Genomic DNA, 13211 nt, shown 5'->3' with positions numbered 1-13211 from the left:
ATATTACTCAGCCATAAAAAGGAATGAAACTGAGTCATTTGTTGAGACATGGATGGATCTAGAGACTGTCATACAGAGTGAAGTAAGTCAGAAAGAGAAAAACAAATATCATAGATTAACACATGTATGTGAAACCTAGAAAAATGGTACAGATGAACCGGTTTGCAGGGCAGAAGCAGAGACACAGATGTAGAGAACAAACGTATGGACACCAAGGGGGGAAAACCTCAGGGGGGTGGGGATGGTGGTTTGCTGAATTGGGTGATTGGGATTGACAGGTATGCACTGATGTGTATAACATTGATTACTAATAAGAACCTGCTGTATAAAAAAATAAATAAAATTTTAAAAAATACACTAGAGGGGTAAACAGTGGGAAACAAGGGAAAGAGTCCCATTTTTTACTATGGGTACTATTATTTTTCATTTTTTAACAAGGAAAGTATTTTTAAATAAAACATTTTTTTTAACATTTTTAAGTTTGAGGGATTAAAATCTCAACCAAGGAAACACAAAGTAAAGGAGAAAGAAGATTATGAAGCCTCCCATCTCACGCAGCCCATCCAGAGGTCAGATGCCAGGCTAATTCCAAAAGCAGGACGTGACCAGTGGAGGCAGGATTAGACCCAACTTCACTCTTCCTACAACAAAGATCTGAAGGAGGGTTTCTTTTTCTTCCCAAATTTATTGCAAATTCCACAACTGTATAGATAATGAATGAAAGAAAATATAAAAATGAAAGTGCATTATCACTTCTTCTCAGGAATGGAAAACGCAAACAAAACACCTAAGTTAATGCATCAGCATTGAACACTGAAGTGAATACCAAAAAATCTTTCCTAATGTAATAGTAAAGTATTAGTATAATCAGTGGGACTCAAGTAGTAAGTAATGTGGCAAACAGTTTTAAACAAAATATCATCACTGCCAAAACTATAATTCAAAAAGATGCATGCATTCCGATGTTCGTAGCAGCACTATTCACAATAGCCAAGATATGGAAACAACCCAAATGTCCATCAACAGATGAATGGATAAAGAGGATGTGGTACATATACACAATGGAATATTACTCAGCCATAAAAAAGAATGAAATAATGCCATTCGCAGCAACATGGATGGGCCTAGAGATTATCATACTAAGTGAAGTAAATCAGAAAGAGAAAGACAATACCATATGATATCACTTATATGTGGAATCTAAAATATGATAAAATGAACTTATCTACAAAACAAAAACAGACTCACAGACATAGAGAACAGACTTGTGGTTGCCAAGGGGGCATGGGGGTGGGGGAGGGAAGGACTAGAAGTTTGGGATTAGTAGATGCAAACTATTATATACAGAATAGATAAACAACAAAGACCTACTGTATAGCACAGGGAACTATATTAAATATCCTGTGATGAACCATAATGGAAAAAATATTTAAAAGAATATATGCATATGTATAACTGAATCACTGTGCTGTACAGCAGAAACTCACACAACACTGTAAATCAACTAAACCTCAATCAAAAAAAGTTATCACTCCTTTAAATACAAGTCTTAGCAGAACACTTAAAAATGAGATTGATTTTTCCTTTTTGTAATGTACATCTTAAACCTGCAAAGTTGTATTACCCATAAATTTTCTCAACATACGAATGATATTTTTAAAAGTACACTTTTTATTGTTAATTTATATATATATATAAAATAACAGAACAACCACTGCCCATGGAACCACCACTCATAATTTTAAAATATTATTTGTCTGCCACATTTGACACTAATCTTTTTTCTTCACTAAAGGAAATAAAATATTAAAACTCAATTCACCTTTCCCCAGTTTTGTTTCCTACCCTTCCTGTCCCCAGAAAACCATTACCCAGAATTCATTATACATATATATATTTATATATATTTATAAATATATTTACATATATTTATATATGTATAACTCAAGGCATTTTTTAAAATAATCATGCTACACATATATACATCTATATGTAATTTGGGGGATTTTCTACTTAGTGCATTGCTAAATATTTTTGTGCAAGTTGGATTTTTATTAAATATTATTTTTCATCTAACCTATCCATATTGGTACATAGACCTAGTTTATCAATTGCAGCAGAATATTCAAATTTTATTTTTGATGTACTTCTTAAAGAATTTCACTACTTTAATAGTTTTCATAGAATGGCTTTTTCTTCTGTTTCCCTGTTTCCCTCCCCTTCTGGCCTTTCTGACCCAACACACACACACACACACACACACACACTCAGAATTTTTATTTTAGGGCTCTTAAACCCCAGATTCTGTTGGAAAATGTTCTGGTATCAGGTTCCCTGACTCTAAGTGTACAAAAGGCTGAGATGTAGAGTGTGGACAGGAAATACCTGAACTTTTGTCTGGACCCCCTTGGGTACAGTAATTATATACAGCTCAGAACCTGTTTGCAACTGAGTGTGAACATGTGGAAATTTAGCAACTATGTTTGGAATGTCATGTTAATTTTCCCAAATGGTTAAATGGCAGTTAAAATGGCACTTAAGGAACAAAAACTAGGGTAGGATAGGGTGTTATAGATCACTGACTTAACAGGGTGTTCCCATTGACAATGCTTTTCAGCTTTGCAATTTGGAAAGGAAAGTGAAAAGGAAGGGTGAGCTCATCAGCTCACTCAGAAAACTAAACTCTCTCATAAAGGTTTGCTCTTGAGATTGCTTTGAATGAAAGAATGCTGCAGCCTCCCTGTCCCCAGTTCCCATTCCCATTTCTTCCAATTCTGGATTTAATTAGTATTACATTCTTTTCCTACACACACACACATCTCCAAGGTCAAACTATAAACCTGAATATTCAAAATAATTTAACTATATTTTTATGAGTAAGATTATATTTGCCCCACATATTGTGACAAATCTTACTTCCACCTCATTTATGTTTCAGAATTGAATGTCAATCAATTAAAATAATTAAGTGCCTCAGAAAAGAGCAGCTCAAGCTAATTTTCATCTCCTCCCCTCAAAAATATCATATTTTACTTTATAACTACCCACAGGCTATTGATTACATTTATGGAACTTTATATATACAGTGATTCTGTATTGCACAATTAATGTGAGCAACACTGTGCTATGGATGCTATAAAATAAAATAAAAACAACAACAAATGCAAAAATGATCCTTTTCCTCAGGGAGTTTACATTCTAATAAGTGGAATGACACAGTCAGAAATAAGTAGCATTGACTATTAATATATTTTAATAGGGAAGAAGGGAAAATTTTACCTAGTAAGAAAGAAATGTGGCTGGAAGCCCAGGAAGAGTTTTGTCAACTATACTCATCAGGAAGCAAGGCACCATGGAACAGGACAGGATTGGAAACTGGGAATTGCAAAATGTTTGTCTCCACCCTGGCTCTACTCTTACTGACTTAGCATCATGCCTGACACACAGTAGGTGCCAATGAAAATTTGTTGACTTACTGTGTGGACTTGAGAGCAACACAGTTTCCCACAGTCTTTGTTCCTCTCCCAAAAATGGGGATAGGAGATAATTCATAAAGGTCTCATGAGGATCAAATAAAATAATATATATGAAAACATATATAGTAAGCTTAAAGGCACTAGAAATATATTGCTTACCATTCTTTGGGGAATTTTAAAGTGAGTCGCAGAATTTTTAAACCCTGTGCATCACAGTATGAAGGTAACTTTTCTGTGAAGAGCCCAGGGTTGGGAAAGGGAAAGAGAAACTTAGCTCACTGTTATCCTCTTCCTTTGGCCTCAGCCACCCCCCAGCCCACCTTCCCTCCTTCCCCTGGTCAAGAGGTGGCTAAACTTCCAAACTTGTGACTTCCTTTCCCATGGGTGAGTAGGACTTTTCCCAGAAGAATGTTAAACACAAACTACCTCCACACCCAAAACCAACCCCACGTTGAAGCCAATCAGTATCTCCTCTATGAGTCCCAGCGTAAAACAGTCTTAGAGAGGAAGATTTAACAACTGGGTTTTGTAAAGCTGTGGCGTTATCTGTGATTTTAAATTCCCATTCTAGGCCAAACTGCTTGCTAGAAACAACGGAAGACCTGTGTGTATACTATACTACCTGCAATTTCCATGTTCTGTGGTGGCCTGAGGAAAGATGCCCAGATCTGGAAATAAAACACAGCACAGTGTAGCCACGGTGATCAAGAGGTAATGAGGAACCCGCTCTCACAGGTTAGACGTCTAAATCACACCCTTGGAGATAACATTTCTTATCTGAAAATAGGAATGTTCTGAGCATTGTGGCATTGACCAAACCTTCTGTACAATTCCTCAAAACAGGCATTGTGTGAATACAGTATGTCAGGGGATTGTATGTCATGTGCTAATCTTTTCATGACATTCTCCTTCTACAGCATTTCAGTGATGGTGTAAAGAAAAAAAAATGAGTCAACCAAAAAGGGAGGTGATTAGGATTATCCCAAAAGAAAAAGAGACAGAGGGAAAGGAGGAAAAAGGAGGAAGGGGAGAAAAGAGGGAGGTAGGAGGGAAGAAAGAAGAAAGGAAGGAAGGAAATGGAAATAGGATGGTCCCTAGTGGAGCAGGTAAAACAGATTAGGCAAAACATAGGACAACATATGGTGCTCAATCTACCTTGGCATATTTGAGAGAGACTATTTTATTAGGGTATTTTACTATTGACAGACTTTCTATTAAAATGGAAATTGTGTACATATTAGTAGTAACCCTCCACATATAAATCAAATTGGTTCTAAGTACATGCCATTCTTCTCAAAGATGCCAATAAAATGTTGGGATTACAGCAAAAATAAGAGAACATAAGGTTCTATAAATTTCCATGAGTTGTATGATTCATTCCTTACCAATCTAACTAGTTAGAATCTTTTCAATCTTTTGTTTAAATTTCTTCTTCCTCCTATGTAAACACATTTAATACATTTATAAATATGATATTCTGCACAGTGTCCAACACACAGTATTTGTTCCCTTCCCCTTTTCCTCACATCTTTCTTTTTCTCTATGGTATCTGCCTAAACTGGTGTGTATGTGGTGCCATCAAACAAGGTGGCATGAGTAAGAAGAAGTGACTATGAAGAATAAATAGAGGTGATTTCAAAACTAGAAAAGTTCTTGGGTAGGTAGTTTTCAAAAAGGGTAAACTGACTTTCCGATGATATGTAAGTTGTTTCCCTCAAAGTATTTTCCTTCTTTTACCCCTCACGTGTCCCCATTTCTTTGCAATCTTTCTCTCTCTGTTCTCCTTTGCTTTCAGATGACTTTTTGTCTTTCTCTACTAGTTTTTTCTCTTCTTTTTCTGTTTTCCTCTCAACATTGGAGGCTACTGCTTTAAGTCTGTTTCCTCTCTTCTTTCCCATGGGATTTTTCCATGGGAGTCCATTTGTGGGTGAACCTCAGTATGTCGAGATGCAAACGGATGAATATATTGCCAGATTCTCACCACAATGCAGTTTTTTTTAAGAAAACGTGAAGAGACTGTTTTACAGATGCTTCATAGAGAAAACCTTCAGAAGCCCCCAGGTTTCGGGGTGGATCTCTATCTAAATGCGTACCAACGTATCAGGTGCAGCGTGGTGCAGTTTTCTTCAGCCACGTCCCTCACGCCCCACTTAAGGATGATGCCATCCATTGGCTCCTCCGTGGTTCAGGTTTTTACAAGCAGAGCCAAGTCCTCAGGCGTCTGCCCTTCTTTATCATCCTTTCCCCCAGGCCGGACAGCCCCACACCGGAACAGCCCCGAGCCAGCAGCGCACGTGTGGCTGGCAGCAGCGACGGAAGATCTGTGCAAGGTCAGCGGACGAGCAGCCTGAAAATTCGTCCTGCCCGCAGGCCACCGGACAGGCCACAGCCAATCCAGAGCTAAAGCGGGTTGTTCCACAAAAAAAGGAGTGCTGAATCCACATCTTAAAGGGAACCACTCTAAGCAGATGGCATTTTTCTATAGAACAATACGCTGTTTGGGGTTTTCATTCCTAACCGGCGTCAGCTTCAAATGAATCATAAACATGACCAGCAATGTCTTTAAAGTGAAGGTACAGTCATTGTAAACTACTAGAAAAGCTAGTGAAATTCCAAGTCCTAAGAAATAGATTTTAAGTGTATAATTTTCTTGGATGATTATGTTATAAATCCCTGTTATAAAGTGTCTCTCCAAAGACCGAGGACTCTCCTTAATTTAGTTTAAACCTAATGTTCTAGGCATAAAAAATACAGGCCAGAGGCTTCCCTGGTTGTGCAGTGGTTAAGATTCCACCTGCCAATGCAGGGGACAGGGGTTCAAGCCATGGTAGGGGAAGATCCCACATGCCGCTGAGCAGCTCAGCCTTTGCGCCAAAACTGCTGAGCCTGTGCTCTAGAGACCGCGAGCCACAGCTACTGAAGCCCGCGTGCCTAGAGCCCGTGCAAGAGAAGCCACCGTAATAATGAGAAGCCCGCCCACCGCAACGAAGAGTAGCCCCCACTCGCCGCAACTGGAGAAAGTCCACGCGCAGCAACGAAGACCCCAAAGCAGCCAAAAATAAATAAATAAAATAAATTTTTAAAAGAATACAGGCCAAAATTTCATCATATTACTAACCATAAGTTCAGCATAAACCCTCTTGTAAATAGGTGTTAAGCTGAATGTAAAAGAGAAATTGAAGGATTTTTCTGCAAGTATGTCTCAAGTATCTGCCCTCAAAGCTCTCTTTTAAAAGAAAATTAGCAAATAGGCTATTGAGTTTCACAAGCATCTTCACACAAATAGTTTCTCCCCGCTGGCCACAACCGCGCGTCTCAGACTCTGGAACAAAACTTCGAAAAAGATCCTTTATTTTTCAAACTGTAGTTTTGCTTTTGGAGATGCAACATTGCCTTGACGAAAGTATTGGGTTGGCCAAAATGTTCATTCAGGTTTTTCCATAAGATGTTACAGAAAAACCAAAACAAACTTTTTGGCCAACCCGATAATTTGGATTGGAATCCTATTTTTTTTGAATCTTAGTTTCACTAATTATTGGTCTTAAGCTAGAGCAGGTCCTGTGAGCCTCTGAGCCTGTTTACATACCTGTGAAATCATAATACAATAACACTGACCCATCCACCTCACAAAGGATGTTTAAAGCATCCACTATAATAATATATAAGAAAATAATTTGCAAACTTTGGTTATGATCCTTTTGGATATCACCCAAATACTGTCCTGATAGTGTTTTATAACAATTTTCACTCATAGTGTTTTTGTTTTATTTTTCCTAGCTACAAGATAACTCTATTAAGAACAAAGACTAGATTGTGTGAGAAATTCATATATGTTGCTATAAGGATCAAACTGTGACTGTCTCCTTAGTGAGGAGGTAAGTAAGTTCTACAAGGATGAACTGGAGATTTTCAACAAGTTCCTGCCTTTATTAAGGCAATTCTTGCCAACAGACTCTTCCATCAGGGCAGCTCTGGGTGCCAGCAGCTCCAGGGTGGTTGTTCTTAAAGCATTAACTCCTAGCAAAGACCTTCTATGTAATTCCCATTTGCTCCCCAGATGTCCCAACACCTTCCCTGAAGAGTGACTCTAGTCAGCTCTCTGAAGGACCTCCACCTTTCTTGGCAATTCCTAGTCCGGTGTCACTGTCTCAGTACCATCTGTCCAACAAGTATTTATTAAGTTCCCACAATTTGCCCAACACTGTGTTTAATGCTAGGGATAAAAGAATGCAAAGCAAAGGCTTCCCTGGTGGCGCAGTGGTTGAGAGTCCGCCTGCCGATGCAGGGGATACGGGTTCGTGCCCCGGTCCGGGAAGATCCCACGTGCCGCAGAGCGGCTCGGCCCGTGAGCCATGGCCGCTGAGCCTGCACGTCCAGAGCCTGTGCTCCGCAACGGGAGAGGCCACAACAGTGAGAGGCCCGCGTATCGGGGAAAAAAAAAAAAAAAAAAAAAAAGAATGCAAAGCAATACGAGAAATTTATAGGCTGGTGTTAGCTACAGACTCACCTCCAGAGACAGATATGCCTAGCTGACATTCATGTGACTGCCAACTCATAAGGATCCCAGCTAAAACCAGAACTAGAAGATTATGAGCTAAATAAATGTATATATTTTTAATTCACTACGTTTTGGGTTGGTTAGTTAAATGGCAAAATCTGATAAAATAATGATAAAATGAGGATGAAATAAATATTGTTCATAAGAAACGATGCTAATTATATTGCTGATGGTGATAGAAATGGTCATTACTATGGAGCAAATACAGGGCATCACACATGGCACATTTAAGCCAGAGATGTTTAGGTTTTACAGCAATGCATTTTTAGCTCTTATATTCATCAGCTCAGGCTGTCATAACAAAATACCATAGACAGGGTGGCTTAAACAACAGAAATTAATTTTCTCACAGTTCTGGAGTCTGGAAAGTTCAAGATCAAGGTGCCAGCTGATTCAGTTTCTGGTGAGAGCTCTCTTCCTGGCTTGCAGAGAGTTGTCTCTTCATTGTGTACTCACATGGCGGAATGAACTCTAGTGTCTCTGACTCTTCTTTATAAGGGCACTAGCCCTACTGGGTTATGGGCCCACCCATATGATCTCATTTAATCTTTATCACCTCCTCACAGGTCTTATCTCCAAATACAGTTACATTGGGGGTTCGGGCTTCAACATATGAATTTGGGGGGAACAAAAATGTTCAGTCCATAACAGCTCAAAAAGCACTATTATTGTTGAAATTCCTATAGAAAAATTCACTTTGTTATTGCAAGATTGGAACTTTTAGTCCTTAACTCCTTTTTCCCTGTTAAACAATTACTTTTAATAACAAAATTTCTTAGGAATGCAACTTTTGCAATATTAAGCTGAACATATAAAACTAATTCTCTCTAAAATTTTTGCTATAGAACCCAATACTTTATGAAGAAAAAGCATTATATTTGAAGAAATAACTTGAGCTTTAGTAGTTTTTTAGAAGTGAAGGTAGTCTTTAAAACAAGTAAATCAGGGACTTCCCTGGTGGCACAGTAGTTAAGAATCTGTCTGCCAATGCAGGGGATACTGGTTCGAGTCCTGGTTTGGGAGGATCCCACATGCTGTGGAGCAACTAAGCCCGTGCGCCACAACTACCAAGCCAGTGCCACAACTACTGAAGCCTGCATGCCTAGAACCCATGTTCCACAACAAGAGAAGCCACCGCAACGAGAAGCCTGTGCACCGCAATGAAAAGTAGCCCCCACTCACTGCAACTAGAGAAAGCCCGTGCACAGCAATGAAGACCCTATGCAGCCTAAATAAATAAATAAATAAATAAATTTATTTTAAAAATAGTAAAAATAAAACAAGTAAGTCATATTTGATGTTTTACTCCTTAGAAAAACAATTCTCCAAGGTCTAAAAACATATCTATCTCATTTGGCATTTTTATTATTTCCCTTTCTTCTCATATATTTTTATTTTTACATTTTAGAAATAAAATGTCAACTCGTGATATTATTTGAATAACAAAATAGAAATCAGTTATATTAAGTAAATGGCAAAGAATGTTTAAAGCCTGTTAGATATTTGTTTATGCTTAGTGCAATAAGGCAGACAGAGAAAGACAAATAATGTATATCACTTATAGATGGAATCTAAAAAATACAACAAACTAGTGAATATAACAAAAAAGAAACAGACTCACAGATATAGAGAACAAACTTGTGGTTACCAGTGGGGAGAGGGAAGGGGGGAGGGGCAAAATAGGTGTAGGGGATTAAGAGGTACAAACTACTATGTATAAAATAAATAAGCTACAAGGATGCATTGTACAGCACAGGGAATATAGCCAATATTTTATAATAAGTATAATTGAAATATAACCTTTAAAAATTGTGAATCACTACGTTTTACACCTGAAATTTATATAATATTGTAAATCAACTGTACCTCAATTTAAAAAAAGAAAAGTCTATTAGGTATTTGAATACTATAAGTTTACCACAATGCATCTAAAAAGACATTTTTGCAAATTTTGTATTTCTCATGGCACCATGCTACAAAAATATCACTGCTAAACTGTTTCACATTTGAAGTGTTTTGTATTTTATTAAGGAAAGAAAGCTAACGTATACAACATAGTGGCTACATCTTAAAACATAAAAGAATGGCCTATTCAATTCAATAAATATTGTTGGTTGTCTACTAGTATATTATTTCTTTTTTTTATACACCAACATGAAGTCAATAGATATAGATTATACCCTACCCTGATATCATGAAGATATTTTCCTATGTTTATAATTTTGCCTTTCACTTTCAGGTCTTTAATCAACTCAGGGTTCATTTTATATATGATGTAAAGTAGGATTTTGATTTGTTATTCATATGAATACAGGAGTCCTGAATAGAATTTATGAAAAAGATTGTTCATCCTCCACTAACCTTCCATGTCATTCCTGTCATACATATGTCTGTATGTGTGTGCATCTGCTCTTGGGCTCTCCATTTTATTTCATTAGCCGGTCTATAACCATATCCATGCTACATTATCTTAATTAATATAGCTTTATAATGTCTTCTTTTTTAAATCAAATTTCCCCTCTTCAGACCCCCCCAACTCTGGTAATTACAAATCTTATTTCTTTTTCTATGAGTTTGTTTGCTTGTTTGTTTGTTTGCTGAAGTGTAATTGACCTACAACACTAAGTTAGTTCCTGGTGCATAACACAGTGTTTCCATATTTCTATACATGTGTAGAGAAGAATTGCCTTATTAATGCAATAACTCTTAATATACAATAGAGCAATTCTTTGCAAGACTATTTATATGCAGTCTCTTGAATTTACATATGCATTTTTTTAGCAGCTTGTCAATTGTTATGGAAAAAAATGCTATGATTTTGACTAGGATTGCACTAAATCTATAAATCATTTGGAGATAAAATAAATAAATATAACTTATCTTTTCATTTATTTAGGTATTATTTAATATCTTTCAATTATTTTTTAAATCTCTTCATAGAGCTCTTGAACATTTCCTGTTAGATATGTTTTTATATAATTTGTATGCTTGGTGCTATTATAAATGGTATCTTTTTTTTGTCTGCATTCTTACTATTTATTACTGTTCCATAGGGATGTAATTATTTTACTATACAGACTTTCATTTAGCAACTTTGCCTTCCTCTTTTCTTAATTCAAATAATTAATTTGTAGGCACTTTGGGTTATTCCTTGTACAGTTATATGATTTGCAAATAAGTTTTCACATTTTTGTTCTTTTCTATCCTTAAACACATTTCTTTTTCTTGTCATACCACACTGTCTAGAAACACTGGTAAAATATTGAACAAAAAAGGTTGTCCTTAGAATCTTGGTCTTTTTCCCAAACTTAGAGGTCAAGCCTTCAGTTTGTTCTCACTGTATATAAAGTTTACTGTTGATTTTAAGTCAGATTAAGAAAGTTGCCTTCTGTTTCTAAGTTGCCAAGAACATCAACATCAATGAATATTATACTTTATAGAGTACTTTTTCTGCAACTCTCGAGGTAATTTTATGGTCTCCTTTAATCTTGTATTATGGCAAATTATATTAATTTACTTTTTAATATTAATACAAACTTATCTTCCTGAAATAAACTCAACTTTGTCATGGTGGATTATACCATTATGCCTTATAAATGTTCTAAATTCTTTTTGTAAGCATATTATTTATGATTTTTGCATCCTTGTCTCATAAATAAAATTTGCTCATGTCTTTGTTACCTTACTATCTTTGTTGCATTTTGGTATTGAAATTACACTAGCTTCATAAATAAATTTTTAATGCCCTGGAAGAGTATGATTAAGATTGAAATGATTTGTTCTGTGAACACTAGTTTGAACATATCAATAGAGAATCTGTGCTTGGAATTTTCTTAGAGGGAATATCTTTGGCTACTGATGCAATTTTTTAGTAATTATAGGATAATCCAGATCTTCCAACTGTTTTTTAGGTAAATTTGCTAATACATATATATATTTTTTAATAGAAAGTTGTCAATTTAGTTAATATTTTAAGTCAATTAAAGCATAAAGTTTATAGCATAAAGTTTTCATAAAACTGTCATAAATGTTAAAATTCCTGGAAATATCCAAATAAGTTATAAACTCATGTCCAGACAAAAAATGTGCACATGAATGTTTACAGCAGCTTTGTTCATAATTGCCGAGACTTGGAAGCAACCAAATGTCCTTCAATAGATGAATGGATAAGTAAATCATGGCACATCTGTATGATGGGATATTATTCAGCAATAAAAGTAAATGAGCTATCAAGCCATGAGAAGATGTGGAGGAACCTTAAATGCGTATTGTTAAGTGAAAGAATTCAATTTGAAAAGTCTACATACTGTATGATTCCACCTGTGTGACATTCTGGAAAAGGTGAAACGATGGAGACAGCATAAAGAGCAGTGGTTGCCAGGGGTCTGGAGAAAGGAAGATGGGATGACTAAGTGGAGCACAGAGGATTTTTCAGGGCAGTGAAACTATTCTGAAATATACTATGACAGTGAATAGGTGTCATTATACATTTGCCAAAACCCATAGAATATATCAATACAACACAAGGCATGAACCCTGATGTAAACTATAAATTTTGGTTGTTAATGTGTGAATAAAAGCTCATCAGTGATAACAAATGTTCCACACCAATGCAAAATGTTAATAATAAGGGAAACTGTTCAGGGAGGAAGGGCTATCTGGGAATTCTCTGTATGTTCTGCTCAATCTTCTGTAAATCTAAAACAGAATTTTAAAATAGTCCATTAAATAAGTTAATTAATAAATAAGTGTTACATTCATTTACTTTTTCCCATGTTTCCTAGTTTGCTTTAGAATTGCATTCATCTTTGAACATATGTTTCCATTACTATATTACATTTTTTTTTCTTTTTTCTTTTTTTGTGGCACGCGGGCCTCTCACTGTTGTGGCCTCTCCCGTTGCGGAGCACAGGCTCCGGACGCGCAGGCTCAGCGGCCATGGCTCACGGGCCCAGCCACTCCGCGGCATGTGGGATCTTCCCAGACCGGGGCACGAACCCGTGTCCCCTGCATCGGCAGGCGGACTCTCAACCACTGCGCCACCAGGGAAGCCCTATATTACATTTTTAAAAGGATGCAATCCAAAGCTGTCTAAGTCCTGGATCCAGTTTCCTCTTTTACAAACTCTTTCTGTGTAATGAAAACACCACATTTTCTTCCTAATTGACTCATTTTTA

This window comes from Kogia breviceps, chromosome 13 (assembly GCF_026419965.1).
Source record: "Kogia breviceps isolate mKogBre1 chromosome 13, mKogBre1 haplotype 1, whole genome shotgun sequence".
Lineage (NCBI taxonomy): Eukaryota > Metazoa > Chordata > Mammalia > Artiodactyla > Physeteridae > Kogia > Kogia breviceps.
This window is presented reverse-complemented; position numbering follows the sequence as displayed.